Here is a 25,040-nt window from a genome sequence, read left to right as displayed (position 1 = left end):
AATAAGCCCTCATAAACAAAAAGGAAAAAGTTCGGAGGATCACACGTAAATTACACCTCATGCAATCCACGTATCAACCAATATGAAACTAGTGTGAAAACTACTGTAGTGCCTTTGGCCTTATGTACCGAAAACCAAAGAGAAAAAGATTCCAGAGTAGCAGATCTATATATTACACCTCGTCCAATCCACTTTCAACCAATATGAGCTGCTGTGTGCTTTGGTGGCCAGATATATATATATATATATATATATATATATATAAAGGTCTTGCCCCACTTGACTTGAAAAAAAAAGACAAAAAATACAAAGAAGCATTCTCACAACAACCACATTGATCCACTGATATATGAAAAAAAAAAAAAAAAAAAAAAAAAAAAAAAAAAAAAAAATCCAAAATCTATCCTACTTTAATCAATAAGCCTAGCACCTAAGAAAAAAGCACTAGCTCTCATCACTGTCACACATGATTTCCCAATATTTTTCCCTTTCAAATCGGCCACAACAACTCAATCAATGGGCCCGTCTTAATATTATCCACAATATAATAATAATAATAATAATAATAATAATAAGTAATCAAAGGAGCACAATAAAATGTTATAACAATTATTGTTGTTTATAATTTTTTATTTATTTATTATAAATATCTATTGATTTTCTTTAGACTTTTTTTTTATATTTTCTTTTAAGTTTGCTCACTCTGAATTGAAATTCTAATTCCGCCACTATTAATATATATATATATATATATATATTAGAAATTTAGAATTAAGGGGAATAAAATATGAGGTGTGGCCAACCATAATTTTGAACGTGTTGTTCACTTATATTGGTGGAACCAAAAATTTATGTTAGTGAGATCAAATTAAAATGTGGGGATTATTTTGTTTTGTTAAGATGCAAATTACACCATTGACCGTTTAAATTTAATGAATTATCATTTTTGTTCTATAAATTTTATTTTTGTTATTTTATTTTTTAAGGTATATGTTTGTTATCAACATTAGTCCTTCCATCTATAAAATCCCTTAGCGATTAAAAATTATTTTTCAATACTAAAAATAAATATATTTTCATTTTATTTTGACAAAATTACAATTTATATTTTTTAAATTTGGTGAATTGTCATTAAAAAAATATTTTTACTATAAGAATAAAAATTTATTAATTTTTAGTGTTAAAAAATATTTTTTAACAGTTAACATAATTCATAGACAAGAAGAGTAACTTTGATAAGAAACATAAAAATTAAGGAATTAGTGACAGAATGAAACTTAAGGGACCAGAATAATAATTCATCCAACTTAAAAGGTATAACTTGAATTTTAATTTAAATTTTTTTTTTTTTACATATTATGTATTAGGTATAATTAGATACTGAGTAGGTATAGAAGGAAGCTTAAAAAGGGAAAATATCTCAACTTAAACTATAGCCTACATTATTTTAGAGAATAAAAACTATCAAGTATCAGAAATTTTTTTCATCAAAAAAAAAAAAGTATCAGAAATTTTTCTTCGCAATTTCCCATTTAATATTGATTTATAAATTATATATAAAAACTTCTTGTTGAAATTTTTAAAATGCTCTTTTGGATTTGAAGTGTCAATAGAAGAATCCAATATTGTGTATATATATATATATATATATATATATATATCAACACCTTTTCTTTTTAAAGAATGTATCGGTAGTTTTAACTTGGACATATCTAATTTTAAAAAATTAAATTATAATAAGAATTAATAGTTTAATACTAAACCATCATAGTTTTTTTTTTTTTTTAATATTAGTAAGATTTAATAGATTGGAATTAAAAAATCCTAAATATGGCTGAGAGTTTTTCCTTTAATAAACAGAAAGACAACAATTAAAAAATTTTAATGATATGGAGATTCAAAAAATTATGCGCTACGGAAATTTCAAATAGACAAATACTAAAAATTCTCTTTACCTTGCCTATATATATTTTATGAAAAATATTAATTATGAAAGGAATATATAATTTATAATATATACTAAACAAAAGTGGTTTAACTTTTGATTGAACTCATAATATACATGCCAAATAAACTTTTAAGGTCTCACAAGTTTACTAATTATTAAAGGAATATATAATTCATAATATATAATAAAGCAAAGTGGTTTAACTTTTGATGAACTCATAATATACATGCCAAATAAACTTTTAAGGTCTCACAAGTTTACTAATTATTAAAGGAATATATAATTCATAATATATAATAAAGCAAAGTGGTTTAACTTTTGATGAACTCATAATATACATGCCAAATAAACTTTTAATGTCTCACAAGTTTACTCGTTATTATATATATATATATATATATATGGAGAGAGAGAGATTCATATATAAATATAAACATAATAAATACCTAATACTAGAATATATATATATATATATATATATTATCTAATGAATGTCAATTAATAATTATTATAATTATATAATTTTATATATAGGCAAAAAAAATTAGAGTAGAGGAAAAATAAAATCTTCAAATTGTACATGCCCTTTTATGTGTGTGTGAAATTGTTGTTGACGCAAATACAAGAAAAGTGGAAATAATACAAAAGAAACTAAATAATATATATATATATATATATATATATTTTTTTTTAATTGGAAAAAATTATACAACATAATTGGACTGAGACACAACACTTGCTCTTTTTAAGGAGATTCAAGCCCTCAATTTGCAAAATATAAAACTAGTGCAGACCTTCTCTAATTTGCCTTCTCTAAGATACAAGTGAATAAAACTAGTGTTTTGTGGCTTGAACAATCTCTACACAAAATGTTGAAACTCAAAGCTCCACTAGAAAAAATACACTTCTCTGTCAAAAACCTCGGTATTTTATAGTGTAGAAATGCTATTATATATATATATATATATATACATATATATATAACTCATCCTATCCATATATATATCAACCACGAAGATGACAATATATACGATGTTAATGTAACAATGACTCAGGTGCTTTGGTCCGATGCATATAACAGCTTGTTCACTTATGTAATATGGCTTGTAGAAAATAAACAGCAAAAAAGTTAAAACTATTTAAAGGAGAAAATATATATCTGACAACCTCGTCCAGTCCACTATCAACCAAAGATGACTATATTTTGACCGCTATATAAGTAGTAGTCTAGTAGTCTAGTATAGTGTCAAGTGTGAAATTGACTCATGCTGTTTTGGCTCGAAGCTTGCTTAAATATAAAATGGAAGGGGAGGAATAGAATTTAGATGGGTTTGATGCAAGGTGAAAATGACTGAATTAGGAAGGCATGAATGAACGAAATCCAAACAGAAGGCATAAATGAATGATAATAATATATAATGTCTTCATCCAGTCCACCATCAACTAAAAAGTAAAAATTACTTCAGCAGTGCTTTACTCCAACTTAACCGATATGCAGGAATGGAATTAGGAATTTGTTCTAGGGGACTGACCTCTAGATGATTATATGAAACTGATTATGTAGTCATGTTTGCGTTTTCTATTTGCTTAAAATGGTGAATGAAAATTTTCATATTTTGTGACAAATACTAAAAGTCTAAAACTACACAGAAACTCTTAATTCAATTTCTATTTATAATTGTTTAACATCGAATGTTTTGAGTAGATGCTATATTTTATATAAAATCGAATTAGTCATATATTAATTATTAACTAATTGAAAGATTTATAAGTTTTATATAAAAAGTTAAATTTAAATTGAGCATTTGTATAAAATTTGTAATATATTTTTAGCTTTATTCACTTATGATGAGATAACTTTGGCTTTATCCAATCTTTTACCATCTTAAACATTTTTGAATTTTATTTTCGAGAAAATAACTTTATTTACTACTCACAATATTAACAAATTTTTGCAATACACTAGATTTCTACTATATATAACAATTATTTGACCCACAAACCAAGAATAATCATTTGTAAGAAATTATTATTTCAATCCATCTCTCAAAAACTCAATTTTCTTTTCAATTTGACATCTCATGTGAATGGGATATATATATATATATATATATATATTGGAGAATGTGAATGGGATATATATGGTCATCTCATAAGCGGAATAGAGCTCTTCTTCATTTTATATATGTAGCTATATATGTCATGAACTGATGCAAAACTCTCTCTCTCTCTCTCTCTCTCCATATATATATATATATATATATATTCTTTAGCTGTGATTGTTAATGGTTTGGTTTATTTGGATTCAGTCTTTAATTCAGGACCGCTTGATGTTGCACCCTTAAGTCGCTTTGGTTTAATGTCCTCATTCCCAGACTTACACTGTTTGGTTGTTGAATCCTTCTTCATGACAAGGATGATCAAGTGATTGCCAATAGATTTTATAGGTCAACCTCAAATTTTGTTGTGGAGGAGTCAGGAGTTGAACTCATTGTGTAAAAACTAGCGAATTGGTTTTGGTTCATCAACTTGCTAATAGGACTACTAATTAGAGTTGTTTGCTAATCTACTAGTGAGAATATATGACTGCGTTAATGTATGGCTGGAGAGTTTTCTGATTTCATTGTCACGTAAGTGTCTATGGATGTAGCTACTATTCTCTAATATAGTTTCTAGTTTCTACTCTTTCTTATTTTAAAAAAAAACTAATTTGTTAAAGAATTATGTATATTTTATCTTAGTTTCCTACTTTTCTATATTATAAACATTTGTTACATCACTCACTCTCTCTCAAGTGGCTCTCTGCTTACGCTAAAATATTAAAATAAATAAATAAAAATTTTGACTTTTATATAAAAAGCTTTGCACTTTGCCTTAACCAATTAAGAAGCAAATTAGTTTGTTTATGTCAACTAAATAGCAAAAAAAGGTTGTGAATTAAATCAGAGAGAATGTCCACGACTATAAGAAGCAAATGCCAATTGGTCGTGAAAACAACGACCCCGTGGTAGAAACCACATTATTATAGTAATCCAAAAAGGCACAAACCAACATAACACTAATATATGAAGGAGTTGAAAACCAAAGTAGGGCTTTTTTTTTATATATAAAAAAATTATTTAAAATTTGATATATATACAATTTGAGAGGAATGTCTATGTTAAAAATATTAGAAAATGTCATTGAGCTATTAGCTCTAGGCCAAAGCTAGATTTCTGGTCATCTAAAAGGAAAGAGACAATAACTTTGATAAGATAATGATGGAGAGGAAGACTCTCGAATGGTTAAATTGCAAGCATTATTAAAGGTAGTGCAAATTAAATTAACTTTCGCTAAAGTTTTATGAAATGACACTTCTTTTGAATATTTTATGAATTGACACTCTTTATTAAAGTTTTCATAACGACAATAATTAGTGATTTTGTTAGTAATTGTCAGAGATTTTCCCAATCAGTCAAGATCCGTTAAATCTTAAGTAGATATCAAAAATAAATAAATAAATAAATAAAGTAGATAGAGAAGAGTAGTTTTACTCCAATTCTCTGAATGCCAATTTGTAAATTCATTTTTGTATTTTGTGTGAGGTGACAATATGTACTTTCATTAAATAACAGAGAGTGGGATGTTATGCATAGGGCATATATATATAATTTATAAAATTATGTATACCATTGAAGTATTGAACCTATCTCATATATATATATATATATATATATATATATACACACACATGTAACTAATTGCTTCCCATTTCACTGGAAAATAATATTTCCCTTTTAGACATACCATTTTAGCGTAAATCTAAAGTTCAGAACCTATCGATGATGATTAAAAAAAAAAAAAAAAAAAAACTACTACATAGTATAATCCATTTCAATATTTCACGTTAATAGTTTAGACTTAGAATATAGGTTAAATTAGTAAACTATTTCTTTAAACTAATGAGAAAGATAAGGTCAAACAATTTTATAGGAATTATAACTAGGCTAGGTCTCATGACTTTAAAAAAATAAAAAATAAAAATAAAAATAAAAAAGGAGTCTCCTAATTAATTAGGAAATTTTAGTGTCAATTACGGGCTGCTTATGTGGCCTCGTTGGTGGATTCTTGATACGAGAATCTTTATTGGGATTTGTGTTTTAAGGTATTGCTGGGTTGATAGCCAGTAAAAATGTTGTTTTATAGTAGTACATTACGACACCTCTTTTGAATATTTTATGAATGGTATTACTCCTGTAAATGTGTAATAGGTTGTGGGACTTTGGCCACCTTCTTTACTTGCAGTACACATATACTTATACTACACACATATTTATATTACATACTTTGCCTCTTATATAAAGGCACTCCTGCATATTTTGTTACATGTGAAATACAATACTATTCATTTAGTATTTTTAACCTAGTATCAGAGTCACTACTCTGACCTTTTCTTAGCAGTCTTATCTCTATCGGTGTTACTCCATTCTCAACATCATTTCCGTCGTCACAGTAGTCGCCGCAACCCCTCACCGTTGAACCTCCAATGTCTCTCAGCTGTCGTCCTTGGGTTCCAAACCTATAGTCGCCACCATTGAGGAATCCCACACTGCAAAGATCACTACTCCTTTCATCATATACTTATACTACACACATATTTATATTACACATTCTGCCTCTTATATAAAGGCACTCTTGCATATTTTGTTACATGTGAAATACAATACTATTCATTTAGTATTTTTAACCTGGTATCAGAGTCACTACTCTGACCTTTTCTTAGTAGTCTTATCTCTATCGGTGTTACTCCATTCTCAACATCATTTTCGTCGTCATAATAGCCATCGCAACTCCTCGCTATTGAACCTCCAATGTCTCTCAGCTGTCGTCCTTGGGTTACAGACCTGTAGTCGCCACCATTGAGGAATCCCACACTGCAAAGATCACTACTCTTTTCATCATCACCGCGAATATTGCTCTAATTAATTTTTTTGCAGGTACCACTATGACTGTCTTGTGCAGATCTGCTCATTCGTGGAAGCTTTGCAGCCATCGAAGACCTCACGAGCCTTCACGCGCCGCCCAAGCTCTTTGTGTCGAAGCTCATGCACCCTACCTGCCGTCAATAGCTCCGGTTTGACATCACCCATAACGTCATCAGCGCTACGTCGGCCTTAGCGTACGTCAACATCCAGTCATCTGCTGACATCAACTACCACGTCAACTGCTTACACCATCCTGCTAACATCATCTCAGCTGACCATTAACCCGCGTTGACTTTGACCGTTGATCGAAAGTTGACTTTTTCTCTAGAGTTGGCTTTTGCAATCCAGGTTCTCTTTACCCAGCTTTTCACGTAGATTTCATTTTTGCAATTTCTTTTTACATATTGTGTCTCTAAATGGATAAAAATGATATTTTTCTTCCTCGCCCCATCAATGCTGTTAGGACATATGTGATTTGATGTTAGGAACATATGTCAAATTAGAATTGGTTAATCCTTTAACAAAACGCACTTTACTTGTAATTGGATAGATCTAGGATGTGTTTAATACTTTAAGGAATAAGATTTCAAGTCCAAGTGTTAAAACCATGCAAATCTGTCCAAGAATCAAGTAAAGAAGTGCTGAATTTTAAAGGTTGACAACTAGTATCTATCGATGTTTAAAAGTTGTTTCAACCCGATGCTCAACAACTATCTCGATAGATACCCTATTTGTCTAGGTTTAATAAAATCATTTTTTCAGATCTGATTTCACTCCAATCTATGTGTGCATGTTTAGGCTTTCTTTTCTCATAACCCTAAACATATATAAGGATTGTTTTAAGGGCTGTCAAAGGTTGCACAAGTGTGAAGCAAAATTGTGTTCATGCAAATTGTGACTGGAGACAGAATTTGCCCTAGTTCATCTTTCTCTTGAAGAAGCTGTTGTGTTTGTACACCGTAGGGTTTTGTAACCAAGGAGTTTCGTGATCTTCATCGTGTGATGAATTGAAGAACTTTGCAGCCAACATCTTTCTCTAGTTAGTGATTAAGTTGTATACTGGGATCTGCACATCTATTGGTTAGTCACGTACTGAGAGCTGTGCATTAAAAGGAGAGATTGTCACTACAGATTAAGTCTAATTGGGTATTGGGTTAAGGGTTCAACTGTAAGTTGGTATAAGATACTGGAATTCCTTTACTTATAACCACTTGTTGTGATAATAGTGAATTCTCGGGAGTGGTGATTTGTTTGTGCTACCACACATATTGCATGTTATTGAATTAATTAATTCACTTAACTAATTAATTTGTTAATTCATCACAATGGGTCAATACATTCTTGGCCTATCAAATGCTATATTGGAGGGGAATAAGAATTACTTATATTGGTCTCAAGCTATGCACAGTTTTCTTAAGTGTCGCATTCTCTGGCAATATTATTCTGGTATAATCACTATTCCTGTCAAGGGGGCAACTGAAGAAGATGTTTCCTTCATCAGTCGCATGGTTGAATGGGATAGTCACAACCACATGATCCTCACTTGGATTCGGAATATTTCCATTTCCTCCATCTCCAATCTGTTAGGTAGCTTTGATGATGCAAAATTAGCATGGGATATGTTGGCCAAAAGATACTCCACCTCTCATGGATCCATGAAATATCAGTTAATGGTTGAGTTGCATCAGCTCAGGTAAGAACCAAGGCAATCTATCAATGACTACTATGATTAGCTTCACTTCATTTGGGACCAAATTGACCTTTCTGATCCAACTTGGACATGCTTGAAGGATGCTCAGCAATATGCTACTATTCAAGATGAATTTCGTCTCTATGAATTCTTGATGTCACTTCACAATGACTATGAGCCCATCCGAGGTCAGCTTCTTAATCGTAGTCATCCTCTCTCTCTTAATACTACTGTAAATGAGTTGGTTAGAGAAGAAGCTCGTCTTGCAACCTTTTAAGCCCAGAATAAGCTTTATGTTCTGGCTACTGCTCCTTCTGCTCCCCTTACACAGCAACCTCCGTCTCATCACAAGCAGTCCAACAAAAATTTCTGCAACTATTGCAAGCGTCCTAGCCACACTATTGAGAATTGTTACCATCGAAATAAATCTACTGTTGTTGTTACTAATACTGAGTCTACTCCACCAATGTCCTCCATCTCAGCTGAGTCCCAGTCTTTTGGATCCAATATCAACCTCTCTTCCACTAAACTATAGGACATTATAACTCAGAGGCTATTCATGTGGTTGGTAATGAATCTCTTTCCACTACTCTCTCAATCTTACCCAGTAAGTCTCACTCTTGGATTTTTTATTCTACCTGTTTCAATCACAATGTCTTGTTTATGAATAGAGTTACAAGATTTCACAGTATTATCACCAAAATTTCTTGATTTTCTCCGATCCCCTTTTTTAGGCCATCTTCTCATGCTATATACTACAATCTTGGTATCATCTCTACCATACACGTGTAGGTTAGATTCTGGAAACTCCTTTTTGTCCCATCCAACACCTCCTAGAGCTATCAACTAGTAACTGTAAGGCTGTTTGACCATTGTTCAGGTATCACCTCCACATTAATGCGGCCAGAGAGTTAGTTGAGAGGCATTTAATGTGGAGGTAGCAGCTTTTAAAGATATTTGTTGCCCCCATTTTCTTACCCTTTGTCCAACGTCCAACTCCTAGTTATGATGTAACTTTGAAGAAAGCTTAAGGTGATATAGCACTTTTACTGACCTCAGGCCCTCGTTCCCGAGATGGCCTTTCTCCTTGGACATTCGTTGTACTGTCTTTACATTTCTCTTTATATCATTCCCCTTATAACCTTATTTGGCCATCCTCGGATTAGCTAATGTCCTCGGATTGGGCCATAGGCCCAATTCGTACAGCCTTAATAGTACCTCTTAACTAATTGGCTCCCACAATAGCCCCTCAAAATCTTGCTTTTTGACTCCTCGGGAGGAAAGGATGATTTTGATTTCCTTAGCCCATCCTGTTTATGGTTCTATTATGTATTCCTGACCTTTTAAATGCTTTTTTACCTGCTCAAGGCACACTTCTGACGCTTCGGCGTCTAGAGCGTGCCATCATTAAATTTTGGGGGCACCCTTGTCCCCCATGTTCAACAGTAGGATGTAAATCAGACGGTGGAGAATTTTTCTCGTTTTACGAGTGGGAACTTTCCTGCTTGTAATTTCTACGCTGCTGTAAATAGCTTTTCAAATCAATTCCTTTTCCTACTTTCAACAATCACACAGTCCTAGAGCTCATACACTGAACTTGTCTCTTTCTCTCATCTCCTTGTCCATCTACAAATACTAGGAATTTGTCCGAGGACCCCTTTTTTAAACCTGTAAGTTTTCTTAAACCCTCTTGGCTTTCGTTTTAAACTTGTTAATTTTTCTTCAAAACCTCTTAGAAAAAATTGGTAAGTTCAAACGTTTGGTTGAGTCCGAGAAGGGTATGGAGAATTTCAGGGCTAAGTATAGGATCCCACCAACAGTAGGCATAAGGTACGCTACTCAGGGGGAGTGGGTAGATGCTAGAAAAAGGGGAAAGGTGGTCATTCCCATGATCGCCTTTATAGAGGGAAGGATGACCATTCCTATGGGTACCATCACTAGGAATTACTTTATGTTCTTTAGACAATCTCCCACGCAGTGCGCCCCAAATATGTTTAGGGTTTTGGGGAGCATAGAGGCTTTAAACGAGAGAATGAACCTAAATTTGACCCATCACGATGTGAATTGGGTATACAGCTTGCACCACCTGAAGGGACAAGGGTATTACCTCAAATTGAGGCATCTCGAAGTAAGGTTAATCCAATGTCTCTCCACTTCAAACGAAAACTTAAAGGATGATTTCTTAATCTTTTATGGGGAATGGCACGATGGCCTACCCTGTCTGACTAAGGAGGGAGAACTAGGTGGGGGTATAGCCATAGATTTACGAGTCTCTGTTTGCATTTCTTTTGTTTCCCATCATCTCCGTCTCTAACGAAACTTTATTCTACTTCAATGATTTTGCAGATAAAAGTTCTACTAAACCCAAGCTCAGTCTAGTCAACAAAGAGAGTTTGGAAAGGATTTTGCAGGCCGAGGTATATGTAAACGAAGCTGACGGTTAACTGCGAGCAGCCCACCTAATTCTTGGGTGCACATCCATTTCACTCGCATTTCAAGCCCCCAAGTACGTAATAAAAGCTCGTGATCCTCGGCTCCACCATATCAGCATCGCTTACCAAGGGCTTGTTGTTCCAGAGGGTATTCCACTTCCTGAAGGCACTCCCCATACTCTACCACTTTTTGTTGCCACCCCTTTAGTAGGAGCATCATCCTCCCAACTCATTCTTGAAGAAGAAGAAGAAGAAGAAAAATAAGAGGAAAAAGAAAATTCAGAGGGGATCGTTGACGTGTCAGACTCCTTAGACAAATTTAAAGCGTTCAACTAGCCCTTATCCCCCGAGAGCACATCAGACGGAATGGGTATGCAGAGGAAGTCCCAGAGGAGTTTGATGGAGTTAATAGAAGATCAACCTGGGAGAGGCGCATCGGGGAAGTCCACCCTGCCCAAACTTCCTCCTCCTCTTCCCAAATCTTTGTTACCTCCTCTTCAGCCATCTCTGCCTTCTAGGCCTAAACCTTCTAATCCGAAAAGGAAAAGGGAGCAAAAAGGTAAAGATGTAGTGGAGACCGAGAGACCTCATCCTACTTGTGAAGACAAGGCTCAATGAGCTGCGAAGCAGCAAAAGGTTAGCCACGCGTCACAACAAGGCGTAGAGAGGACAGATAACCAACCTTCGGAGTCTCAGGCCTGGCTCCTAGCACCAATGCTCGACGGTAAGCCTTTGAGGGATGATGCATCACTCAGGGACTTCAACGGGGGCATTGGGTGCCATGTCGCCTTGGCCTTGGAGGAGGATTTGTTACTTCCAAAAGATATGACCGAGCTGCGGAATATTAGGAAGAACGAGGTCTTCCTCAACTATAAGAGATATTTAGGCATGGTATGATGCTAACTTTTTTTTTTTTACTTATAATTATTGGATATATGTATATATTTTACTTGTTATGTTACTGACTCTTTTCTTTTAGGCTGTCTAAGCCACTTTCAGACTTGAGGAGATAACCAATTTATGCTACCAGCAACTGGAAGACGAAAGAAAAAGGCGGGTAGTAGCTGTGCAAACACTCACCATTGCTGATCAAAGCAATGTTGAATTGAAGAAAAAGTTGGCTGATGAGGAGCATGCCCACAGGAGTGCTAACTCAGCCCTGGAAAGCACGCAAAGGCAAGTTGAGGACTAGAGGAAGCGCCTACGCGAGGCCACTGATCAGTTGACTGCTTCCAGGGAACAGATGGCAGCTCTTAAGAAACAACTGGAAGAAACCCAAAAGCTCAAAGATCAGGCCGAGAAAGCAAAGGCTGAGGTGGAGAAAGCAAAAGTAGAGGCTGAGAAGGCGAGGAAGAGGCTGAACAGCATGGCTATGACATCGGCGTAGCCGAGACCGAGGATACCCTCCGGGCAGAGGTCCCTGCCGTATGTCGTGCCTACTGTGCTCAGACTTGGGAGGGAGCTCTCAATCGAGCTGGGGTTGAGGCTTCTTCTAAGCTGAGAAGGCCAGAAAACATCTATTTTCCCCCAGCTATACGAGCTTCGAACCTTCCTCCCAACCAAGGGGAGGCAGCCTCTATTATTGCTGCCACCACTGAGGAAGCCTAGACTTAAGATCCTCTTCCTCCCAATCAGCAGAAGCAGTCCAAAGTGCCAGAAGTTCTTAAAGATACCTCTTCGGACAAGGCTGCAGAGGTTCCTCAGGATGGGATAGCTTCTCAAAGTTTCGAGCAGGCTTTAGCTTTAACCACCATACTTGCTGAAGAAGTCCCTAAGGAGAAAGAGAAAGTTGTTCCTCCTGAGGTAACTGATAAAGCCTCCTAGGGCAAGCTCCAAATAAAGTTAAAACCATAACTCTTTATTTTTACATAGGGTAGTTGCTGTTAATGTAATGAAATTCTCTTTTTCCTTTTCAAGACAAGTTTTAATGAAATGTAGATTTTACCTTTCCAAATTTACATGTGTTATTATTATTTTATCTTTTATTTATGCAATTTTCACTTTGTCTGTTCTTTGTTCATACATAACCATATGTCATAGAAGAATGAAGTTTACTGATATGAGGGAAAACACAGTTTTATATATTTTAACTGAGAATTCGAGTAAATCGTGACTGTTGAATCCATAGCTCTATCAAGACATGCTCTTAATTTATCAATTCTAATAAGTTTCCAATTTTGAGAAAATATCAAAATGTTTAAATAATAGGCAAGTCCAGGATACCTCAAAATGCTTCAAGTGATGCTTATGGATTTTACTTTGGCTTACAAATTTGATCATAATCCAGTGCAAGGGGTATTAATTTCCACTAAATTTGTGGTCCGAGGAACCTAACATAACTTAGTTTCTGTTTAATACTATAATAGATGTCATAGGGTATTAATTTCCACTGAGTTTGTGGTTCGAGGAACCTGACATAACTTAGTTTCTGTTTAATACTTCAATAAATGTCATAGGGTATTAATTTCCACTGAGTTTGTGGTCCGAGGAACCTGACATAACTTAGTTTTTGTTTAATACTTCAATAGATGTCATAAGGTATTAATTTCCACTAAGTTTGTGGTTCGAGGAACCTGACATAACTTAGTTTCTATTTAATACTTCAATAGATGTCATAGGGTATTAATTTTCTCTAAGTTTGTGGTCTGAGGAACCTGACATAACTTAGTTTCTGTTTAATACTTCAATAGGTGGGGAAACACATGATATATGATTAGAATAAATTAAAGAGAAACTAAATCGGACTATTTTTATTAATAATAATACCTCTTTAGATTGTTTACCTTTCAAGGATGGAGTACAGTTTTTTCATCTAGATCCTTCAAATAGTATGTACCTATCCCTGCCACCGAAGTTATCCAATACGGTCCTTCCCAATTAGGCCCCAATTTTCCCCAGGCTGGATTCTTGGTGGTTCCCAAAAACTTTTCTCAATACCAGATCTCCTACGGCCAACGGCCTCAGCTTTACATTGGTATCATGACCCTACTTGGGCTTATGCTGGTAGTAAGCCAGTTAGACCATTGCCTTCTCCCTTCGCTCTTCGATTAAGTCCAGACTTTTTTCCAACAACCCATCATTACCATCCGGGGTAAATGCATTTGTTCTCAATGTCGGGAAACCTGTTTCCAGAGGTATTATAGCCTCGGCTCCATATGTCATTGAAAAAGGGGTCTCCCCTGTTGACCGTTGAGGCGTCGTTCGATATGTCCACAGGACATGTGGTAACTTCTCCACCCATTTTCCCTTTGCCTCATCTAACCTCTTTTTAAGTCCGTTCACTATAACCTTGTTGACAGCTTCAGCTTGCCCATTTCCTTGCGGATAGGCTGGAGTGGAATATCTATTCTTTATCCCCAGGTTAGAACAGTATTACCTGAAGGCTTTGCTATTAAACTGAAGGCCATTATCCGAGATGAGGGTATGGGGAACCCCGAATCGAGTAACAATATTCTTCCAGATAAATCTTTTGACATCTACATCCCTGATATTAGCTAAAGCTTCAGTTTCGACCCACTTGGTAAAATAATCTGTACCGACCAGCAGATACTTTTAGTTTCCTAGTGTCTTAGGGAAAGGACCTACGATATCCAAGCCTCATTGAGCAAAAGGCCAAAGGCTGGATTAAGGATTAAGGACTCCTTCAAGCTGGTGAATGTTTGGCACGAATCTCTGACACTGATCACATTTTCTAACATACTCTTGTGCTTCTTTCTGCATGCCTGGCCACTAGTATCCTTGAGTAATGGCCCGGTGAGATAGGGATCTTCCCCCCATATGACTTCCGCAGATTCCTTCATGTAGTTCCTCTAGGAGTGACTTTGATGTCTCAAGGTGTACACAAAACATATATGGCCCAGAAAAAAAAACGTTTATACAAATTTTTGTCCTCAGACAACCAAAACCGATGAGTTTTCCTTCGTATTTTCTCAGCTTCTGCTTTTTCCTCAGGCAATATATCCCTTTCGAGGAATAGTAGAATAAGGTCCATCTAGCTCGGCCCTAAATTGATTTAATGGATCCGAAGCAAATCTTTCCTCGTTAGGGTAGGGGTGCATAAATCCTCGACCATTATCACTCAGGGCAAATTCTGTGCCGAGGAAGTGGCAAGGGTAGCCAAGGAATCTGTGTGGATATTTCCACTTCTAGGGATATGCGATAAGTCAAAGAATTCAAATTTCGTTTGTATACGCCTAACTTGACCCAAATATTCTTGCATTCTTGTATCTCGGGCTTCCAGTTCCCCTTTTACCTGGCCTACGACCAGTCTTGAATCTGAGAACATTTCCATTGCCCTTCCACCCATTTTTTGGACCATCACCATTCCCATCAACAGAGCTTCATATTCCGCTTTGTTGTTTGTAGCCGAGAATCCCAACCTCAAGGACTTTTCAATGGTTATCTTTTCAGGGAATACCAGAACTAGTCCCACTCCTGCTCCTCACTGGTTTGCTACTCCATCCACATACACTTTCCAGGATGAGGGGTCTTGTGTGGAGATTAGACCAACCGATTTTTCATCCATGTCCTGTTGTTTCACCTCTGCTTCTTCTGGAAGTTCAGCAAACTTGGCCACTAGATCGGCGAGGACCTGGCCTTTCACAGAGCTACGATGCATATATTTGATGTCGAAAGCCCCTAGAATCGTGCCCCATTTAGCAATCCTCCTGGTATAATCCACGCTCCGAAGTACGGATTTGAGTGGTAATTGAGTTAGAACAACCACAGTGTGCGCCTGGAAATAATGAGAGAGTTTTCGTGTAGCATGCATTACTGCCAAGATGGCCTTTTCCAGTGATAAATACCGCACCTCGGCTTCATGAAGTGACTTACTTACGTAATAGACTAGCCTTTGGATGCCACTGTCTACTCGTATCAAAACAAAACTTACCGCATGAAAGGCTATGGCCAGGTAGGCAAATAGAACCTCGTCCACCTCAGGATTGGACATGATGGGCGGCCAAGATAGGTACTCTTTCAGCTGTTGAAATGCTACAACACACTCCTCGATCCATTCAAATCCTTTTCATTTATGCAGTAAAAGGAAAAAGGGTCTGCACCTATCAGCTGACCTGGAGATAAATCGATTCAAAACAGCAGTCATCCCTGTCAGTTTCTGGACCTCCTTGGGGTTCCGAGGGGCTTGCAAGCCGTTAATGGCCTTTATCTGATCTGAGTTCACCTCAATTCCCCTGTGAGTCACCATGTAGCCCAAGAACCTTCTGGAGCCTACACCAAATAAACACTTTGAAGCATTCAGACGTAGCTTGTGCTTTCTCAGAATTCCAAAAATGTTCGCAAGATCTCCTTCATGCTCAGACACCACTTTGCTCTTTACAACCATATCATTGATATAGACTTCAATGTTCCTGCCCAATTGTGGTTCGAACATTGTAGTCATCATCCATTGATAAGTAGACCCCGCATTTTTCAAATCAAAGGGCATTACTTTGTAGTGATAGTTTCTAATGGGAGTGACAAAAGCTGTCTTTTCCTGATCGCCCAATGCTAACGGTATTTGGTGATATCCTTGAAAGACATCCAAAAAACTCATCTGAGGATGACCTACCATTGCATCCACCAACTGATTTATCCGAGGCATAGGGAAAGGGTCCTTGGGACAAGCCTTATTGAGGTCTGTGAAATCCACACACACATGCCATTTCCCAATCTTCTTTTTCACCACCACCATGTTAGCTAACCATTGAGGATAGAAAACTTCCTTGATAGCCACTGCCTGCTTGAGCTTGACTACTTCATTTCTGACAACCTCGGCGTGCTCTTTTGACAGACGTCTAGGTGGTTGTCTCTTCAGGGTGATGGAAGGGTTAACATTTAGATGATGACAGATGAAACTTGGGTCTATACCCAAGGCTTCATACGCGTTTCACGCGAACACATCAACATTTTATCTGAGGAATTCAACCAATTGCTCCCTCTCCTGCAAAGGCAATTTAGCTCCAACCTGAAAGAACTTCTTTAGATCATCTCCAATGATTACCCTCTCTAGATCTTCACATTTCTCCTCGTCGGCTGGTCCATTGAAAAGCAACGCCGAGGTTTCTGATTGCTATAAACCATTATTAGCAGTGGCCGAGGTCTCCGCCTCAGACCGATGTTGGATAGCCACTACCAGGCATTGTCTGGCTGCAGTTTGATTTCCTACTATCTCCAAAACTTGGTCTCTAGATAGGTACTTCATCTTCTGGTGAAGAGTAGAGGAGACGACCCCTAGGGTATGAAGCCAGGGTCTACCCATAATGGCCATGTAAGGAGAGAAAACATCTACGACGATGAAGTCCACCTCCACCACATCCGTGCCGATCTGCACAATTAATCTGATCTAACCTTTTGGGACGACCATTATACCCTCAAAACTCATCAGAGGAGAACTGTAGGCTGTTAAGTTTTTAGGTTTCAAATTTAGCCCCTTATACAAGTCAGGGTACATTATGTCAGCAATGCTGCCTTGGTCAATCATAACCCTTTTTACATCGTACCCAACAATTCTTAGCGTAACCACTCGAGTATCATCATGGAGTTGTATGGTTCTAACTCTGTCCTCATCTAAAAAACCTAACACTAATGGGATGCCTATCTTGGCTCTCTTAGGCATTGAACTAGATTCCTCGGCTGGATAACGGGATACCGACATCACCCTGAAAGGACAAGATTCGGTCCTTCCTGGGCAGTAAAATAACATTTATTATGCCAAGGGGGAGTCTTGAAGAAGCATCTCCCTAAGCTCGGAGCCCGTTTGGCTTCCCCGACCACTGGAATAATGCAAGAGTTGTTTCAACTTCCTTTCTCAGACTAACTGATCTAGATGGTCCCACAAGTTTCTGCAATCTTCGGTAGTGTGTCCATGATCCTGATGATAGTGGCAATAAAGGTTCTAGTTGCGTCTCATAGGATCTCCTACCATCTTGTTTGGCCATTTGAAGAACGACTCATTCTTAATCTTCTCCAGTATTTGTTGCACTAGCTCTCGAAACACAGCGTTAACCACCTGGGTGTTGGCAGACCCTGATTGCCCAACAAAGTCTTTTCGAGGTCAGTTATTATTGTACTGGTCCGACCTGAAATCCCTCATCTCTTGAGGGATCAACTTAGCCTTTTCTTTCCCCTGCAGTTGGTCTTCTTCTACTCTTCGATACTTGTTAATCCGATCCATCAGTTGGCGTACACTGGTAATAGGTTTACCAGTTAGAGATTTCCTCAAATCATGCTCAGCTGGAAGACTAGCCTTAAAAGTACTAATGGCCACATCATCGTAATCTCCTTCTATTTCGTTAAACATCTCCCAATATCTATCTGAATAAGCCTTCAGAGTCTCACCCTCTCGCATGGACATAGATAATAAGGATCTCAAAGGCCAAGGAACCCTGCTACAAGTAATAAAGCGAGCACCAAAAGCCCGGGTGAGTTTCTTAAAGGAGTCAATAGAGTTCGCCTTTAAATCGTTGAACCACCTCATCGTCACTGGGCCCAAGCTAGATGGAAAGACCTTACACATCAATGCCTCATCTTTGGAGTGAATGGCCATTCTTTGACTAAAATGGCTGACATGTTCTACCGGATTTGTTCGACCATTGTAAATGGTGCATATAGATTGATGAAATCGCCGAGGAAGACTCCCATCTTCTATGTTTTGTGTGAAGGGTGATTTAGAAACTTGACTCGGCGCCTTGTTCATGGCATCGTTTCCCAAGCCTTTGCAAGGTGGGATTTTGTATCTATGTCTATGGTGGTGCTCCTCGTCGTAAGAAAAGGTCTCGCTGGGCGGAGTTCTGGATCTCCACCTATAACTAGCACCATTTGTCTCTTCAGAGGACGGTTCGGAGCTCGGCGATGAACGTCTTCGATGAGCATGACGCAACTCCCTCTTCAACTCATCAATTTCACGTTGCATGTCTCTGTCATTCTTTGCATGGAAAACATGGCTCTTCCCTCGAGATTGACTTTTACAGGTATGAGTTGTGTGCACACTTCCCTCACGGCCTCCTCTTCGTTCAAAGCTCCTACACGGATTGCTATGTTGAGAACCCCTTGATTCTGCTTGATGTAGATTAACATCTACTTTGTGTGGTCCTGCTGCTACCTAGTGTGGACCTGCTTCCTCCATCATGAACGTTGTAGCCGAATCTCCTTTAGAATAGATCAAGCTCTCCCCACAGACGGCGCCAATTATAAGGACTGAATTTGGATTGAACCCAATATAGAATTGAGTTTTAGCCCAATAAGCCCAAACAATGAATTTGTAGAGTATGGACGAAAGAACTAGATCTACTCTAGAAGAAAAACAATAAAATTTGCTAACTTAAGACTATTAAACACAAGTAAGATAAGAAAGTCTGTCCTCGGAGTGGCCTGAGGAGCTTATATTACAATGTCTTGTTTATGAACAGAGTTATAAGATTTCACAGTATTATCACCAAAATTTCTTGGTTTTTCTCCAATCCCCTTTTTTAGGCCATCTTCTTATGCTATATACTACAATCTTGGTATCATCTCTACCATACACGTGTAGGTTAGATTATGGGAACTCCTTCTTGTCCCATCCAACACCTCTCAGAACTATCAACTAGTAGCTGTAAGGCTGCTTGATCACTGTTCAGGTATCACCTCCACATTAATACGGCCAGAGAGTTAGTTGGGAGACATTTAATGTGGAAGTAGCAACTTTTGAAGATATTTGTTGCCCCCTTTTCTTACCCTTTGTCCAACGTCCAACTCCTAGTTATGATGTAACTTTGAAGAAAGTTTAAGGTGATATGGCACTCTTACAGACCTCGGACCCTCGTTCCTGAGATGGCTTTTCTCCTCGGACATTCGTTGGACTCATCTCGTATTGTCTTTACTTTTCTCTTTATATCATTCCCCTTATAACCTTATTTGGCCATCCTCAGATTAGTTAATGTCCTCGGATTGGATCATAGGCCCAATTCGTACAGCCTTAATAGTAACTCCTGACTAATTAGCCCACACATTAAGGACTAATTTAAAACTCATCTTGTTTTGGAAATTGGAACCTGTTTATCTCCCACTACCTTTACCAATCCAGAAGACCAAAAATTAAAAAAAATTAAAAAAAAAAAAAAATCCGTGTATCTCTCTTTCTCTCGCTGAGAACTTTCAAATTCGAATGAGCCAAGGTAATTACACTCTCCCCTCTTTGCTTTTATTCGAGATCTTCTTCAATTTTCTGGGTACACATTTATTTCATTGGAATGTTGTTTCATTTTGCGATATGCATATTTGGGTGTTGTGGAGGAATAAGATCAAAGTTTTGATTTGATTTCATGTCAAAATGTTCTTTTTTATTCAAATTGATTTTGATGGGCCTTGTTTATTTTTTATTTTATGTATAACCCATGTTTCAAAATTGAATATTTAAGTGTTCTACATGATATCTCAAGTCCTTTCCCCCTGTTGTTGTTTGAGGTTTTGAGGAACCATTTGGGAAAGGAAAATATATTATAATGATATATAGGTAGCATTGTAGATGGATGATATAATATATGGTAGTCAATTAGAATGAAAAGTAATCCATGCTTTCCATAAATCATTATACTGTACATGATCCATTTATAATAGTGTCAAGAGTGATCTCACCAGTTCATTATGAAGTAGAGTTTGTGTTGAACTTGAACTGTTAAAGCTTACACTTATATCAAAATGTAAGAGTTTCCTTGCAATCTAAAGGAAAAAGATTCCGCCTTCAAAATTTAAGAATATACTTTACATCTTTCCTTAGTCATTTCATTTCTTTTGCATGTGTTTTCAATGGCCTAAAAAAGAACTGTTTGTCTGTATGCCCAGCCATGATCCTTGACCTTGTGCATTTAGACTAGATAGTACTGTATAATTACACCAAAACTTGGCTTGGCAATGAAGTTTTCCTTCAAACTTTGCTTATGAGCTGTTGAGCCATATATTAAATGGTTGACATTAGCTGACATTTCTAGTTCTTCCCTATAGTTGAAATCCTTTTCATTTTAGCTCTTCACTTCTAGTGTGTGTGTGTGTTTTTAATATATAGCAAATTTTAATTACTCTTTTCTATTTGTCTCGTCCAATCTTCCAAAGGGAAATACTTTGAAATTCACTTAAATTAGTAAATAAACTACCATAAACAATCTTCAGAGCCATGAGAAACTTGGAACCTGTGAAGTATATGTCAATCCAAAACCACAGTCCCTCTCGATGTCCATTTCAACTTTCTAGTTCTTTTATACAACAATAACAACCACCGAGCCTTAGTCCCAAATTGTTGGGTCAGTTATGGATCCTCAACAAATTAGTCAAGGTCGGCTACATGTATTTTTTTACGCCATTCCATTCTATTCAAAGTCATACTCTTTATTACTTATTTTATTGACATGTCTTTCTTTACTACTTCTACTAATGTTATTTTTGGTCTTCCTTTATCTTTTTTTGTTCCCTCAACTTAAATAAACTCTCTCTCTCACAAATGCATTAATTTCTCCTTTGAACATGAACAAACTATCTCAAGCAACTCTCTCTCATCTTTTCATCAATAGGGGTCACCCCAATCATTAAACAAATTTCCTCATTTCAAATCATATTTTTTCGTGTATTCCATTTTTTCATCTTAACATTCTCATTTCAGCCATACTCATTTTATGAATATATTGCTTCTTATTCAATATTATAGAGCATAGCTGGTCTTATAGTAGTCTTATAAAATTTTCTCTTCACTTAATAGGTAGAATATTCTACGATCACACAAGACATTTCTGTGCTTCTCTACTTCATCCACCTTGTTCTTATATGCTAATTCTTGATGTAAACTTAATTGTGATAGGGAACTCACTTGTAATGCTTCTACTTGTTTTCACACTAGTTACAATTCCATCAACTTAATATGCTCTAAAGGAACTCCTTTCTTTTCCAAAACCAACCACATAACCTCTCTAGTGACCCTAACATATGATTTCTCTAGGTCATTAAAAACCATATTGCAAGCCTCTTTATGTTTTTCCATTACATTTAATTAAGAATAATATTCACATCCAGTGCAACGTGCAATACCTCAATTCTCAGCCATAGATTTAATCTAATGGCTTAAGCCTTTGACACCTCACCAAATAACAAAAAGACTATTTTGCCCTTAAAAAATTTCACCCGCCCGCTGTTTCAGTTTCAGCCCTAACTTTTCATAAACTCAAAATTTTTTTTCTCTCTCTCTCCCCTGCGCAGCTGCGTCTCCTTCAGCCCATTCTTTGCCTCTCCTTCAATCCATTGTCACAGCAGCCCGATACCAGTCCACGCAAGGCCAAGCCTCTCTCTTTGCCATCACTGTTGCTTCGATGATCGAAACCCATGGTTACCATTTTGTTTTAGTTTTGATTAGTTTGATATTGGGTTTTCTTGATGCGTGTAAATTCTGGTGATTTTGCTTGGGTTGGGTTTTTTTGGGTATGGCAGAATGTACTGCGATTACATGAAAAGTGACATGCTTGTAGGTTGCTGTATGTATGGGTCTCTTGGCTTTGCCATTTAAACATTTTGATATTAGATTTATGAATTTTATTTTTCTTCCCTTGATTTTTTTTACCAAAGATCATCATTTTCTTTCATTTATAGGCACTAAAGATTATGACTTTCTTAGTTTCTTTCATTGAAACATTACTATGCTTCTTAGCTTAATAATAATTTCTGAAATTGGAATTTGTTACTATTGAGAAATATATTTGTTGCTGTATGTATGCTTTTTATTTTTATTTTTTATCAATGACTGAGACTTTGAATTATTATTGAAATTCCCATGTGTAAGTTTAGAAATTCCAATTTCACATTGATACTAGAACTCCAAGCAAATCGTATTCAAAGTTGAATTTTAATCTACAACTCTATAGTCTAGGACAGAACTAGAACATGATGCAGAGATGCACAACTACTGATATTCTCATTTATTACTGTTTCAAATGTTTTCTATTGCTCCACTGGTTTGTGTTAGTAAATCTTATGGATTGAGACTTCCTCGTGAATTTGCACTTCTCATGAAGCAGCTTCTATATTTGGACTGGTCCACCCGGTTGTTGGCTCCAAACTTGAATATGCTTCAAGACCAGAGGATCTCCATTGTTTCAAACTGAAGAAGCAAATATGGGGACAGTTTCAAATGAACCTTGTTTATATAGATATACTTTCTCCTAGGTGAAAGGCTTTATTTTTGTTTCTCTTTTATATATATATGAAAATAAACACTCCACAGTTAGAATTAAACATCCAAGAGGAATATAGACAAAGCAAGAGAGATATGTACTCATTTTATTCAAAGTGCTATACATGATTTAGTAGCAATTGAACTTTTGATATTTCTGCTGTATGAGCATTTGGTTACCCTTGGTGTTGTTGTTGCACGCTGGATCTGATGATTGTACTAACTTTCATTGTATCCTTGGCTTTAGTTTAAATCAACTAGTCTCATTTTTTTTGATAGTTAGGTCAACTAGTCTCATGTTATTGCATTATTCCAAATTTTCTGGCTAGTGCTCCATGGGGGCTCCATAGCTGTAGCTTGCTCTAGCATTTGGAATTTCATTCTATATTAGATCACCAATTGTGTCTTTTAGTATGACCCCCTTTGACAATCATAACAACACTCCATGTGCAACAGAAACATATTGCTTTAGTTACATTGCTAGAATGATAAGTATATCACTCTCTCTCAATATGATGGCTGGTATACTGGTCTGCCAGTAGCTCTATATGAGTGACCAATAAGCTTGACCTTTTAAGTTTTGGAACTTGTTTAGAGTTCCAGGAATGTGTTATACATATATATATATATATATATATATATATATTAAATAGGTGTCCCTTTGTGCTATATTCTCATTTTTTTAAGGCCAAGGCTGCCTCTATATATATGTTATGTACGTAATACATATGCTGCCACCACTTCATTAAAATGGTCTGCCTATTTAAATTTGTTGTGTTTCCCCTGTCCAGTAAGTGAGCCAAAATTTGTCATCTCAATAGAGTTCAAAAAATACTCATGCACGGGCTGGTGTTGGACCAACTAAAACCAATACAGTTAATACAATTGTTGCATACGATTTTCTTAGCTGAATAATGGTCTGACAGAATGCTATATTTAAATTTGGACTTTGAATATGATTTTCTTTCATTTTCTGTCATTGTCTTAGTTTTGTTACTATTGTGTTTATTTTATTTTAAAGTTGATTTGGAAATGCATGGAAAATGTTTGTCAAAAAATCTATTTGAAACTTTGAAGTTAAGCTAAGCTATTTTATATGCATGTTGTGCAGTCTTGAGGGAGGTCATCAGATTGTGAAATGCACCGGGATGCTCCCCTAATAGGTTGATTCTTTTCACTTCCTGCTGACAAGAGAAGGATCTGGGCTCTAGCTAAGGTGAAGAACAGAGTTAAAAGGTTGATTCTTTTCACTTCCTGCACCAAGAAGACTATCAATTTCAATTGGCCAATTCCATTTCCAATTTTGGCTATGGGGAATCCAAGAATCAACTGACGGCTTTGTCAACAATAATGAGGACATCTTGTATTTATCACCATAAATCTTGTGTAGAGGGGGAAAAAAGTATGAAATGGACTTGTTCCATGGAAACAAAACACATGGTGTTGTGTTTTAGCCTTCTGTTGTTGCTACGGAATTGAATAGCTGAGCATGTTGTTGCATTCAAGTTGTAGCTGATTTCGTGTTGACGAATATATGTAATGTATACAATTTTGTTTCTGTTATAAGCTTTCTTAATGCATTTTGAATTTTTATCTAGACTAAATGGAATTGATTTTTATGTATGAATTTGCTTGAAGCAAATACTCATATTGACGATGACTCAAAAACACAAATTATATCAAAGTGTTTACATGACTTTTATTCTTTTTTTTATAAGGTTTACATGACGCATTCCTTTGAAAACAAGGAATACATATCAAGAGTCTTCAAAGGATGCTTCGCCTATTTTACAATCAACATTTAATTCAAGAGAGT

At 36.3% G+C, this 25,040-nt stretch overlaps 2 long non-coding RNA genes across 3 annotated transcripts in view; both read left to right on the top strand.

Annotated features, from left to right (window-relative positions):
• LOC126693724 (uncharacterized) overlaps window positions 1-25,040 on the top strand; it is a 96,382-nt gene that overhangs the window by 60,625 nt on the left and 10,717 nt on the right. The window lies entirely within an intron of this gene.
• Window positions 21,735-24,828, top strand: LOC126693722 (uncharacterized). Its single transcript, XR_007645475.1, has 2 exons — window positions 21,735-23,217; window positions 24,336-24,828. It is a non-coding gene; the product is annotated as an uncharacterized LOC126693722 (long non-coding RNA).

The sequence above is a fragment of the Quercus robur genome, chromosome 7 (assembly GCF_932294415.1).
Source record: "Quercus robur chromosome 7, dhQueRobu3.1, whole genome shotgun sequence".
Lineage (NCBI taxonomy): Eukaryota > Viridiplantae > Streptophyta > Magnoliopsida > Fagales > Fagaceae > Quercus > Quercus robur.
Note: the sequence above shows the minus strand (reverse complement) of the source record. Positions and strands in the feature narration are given on the sequence as shown.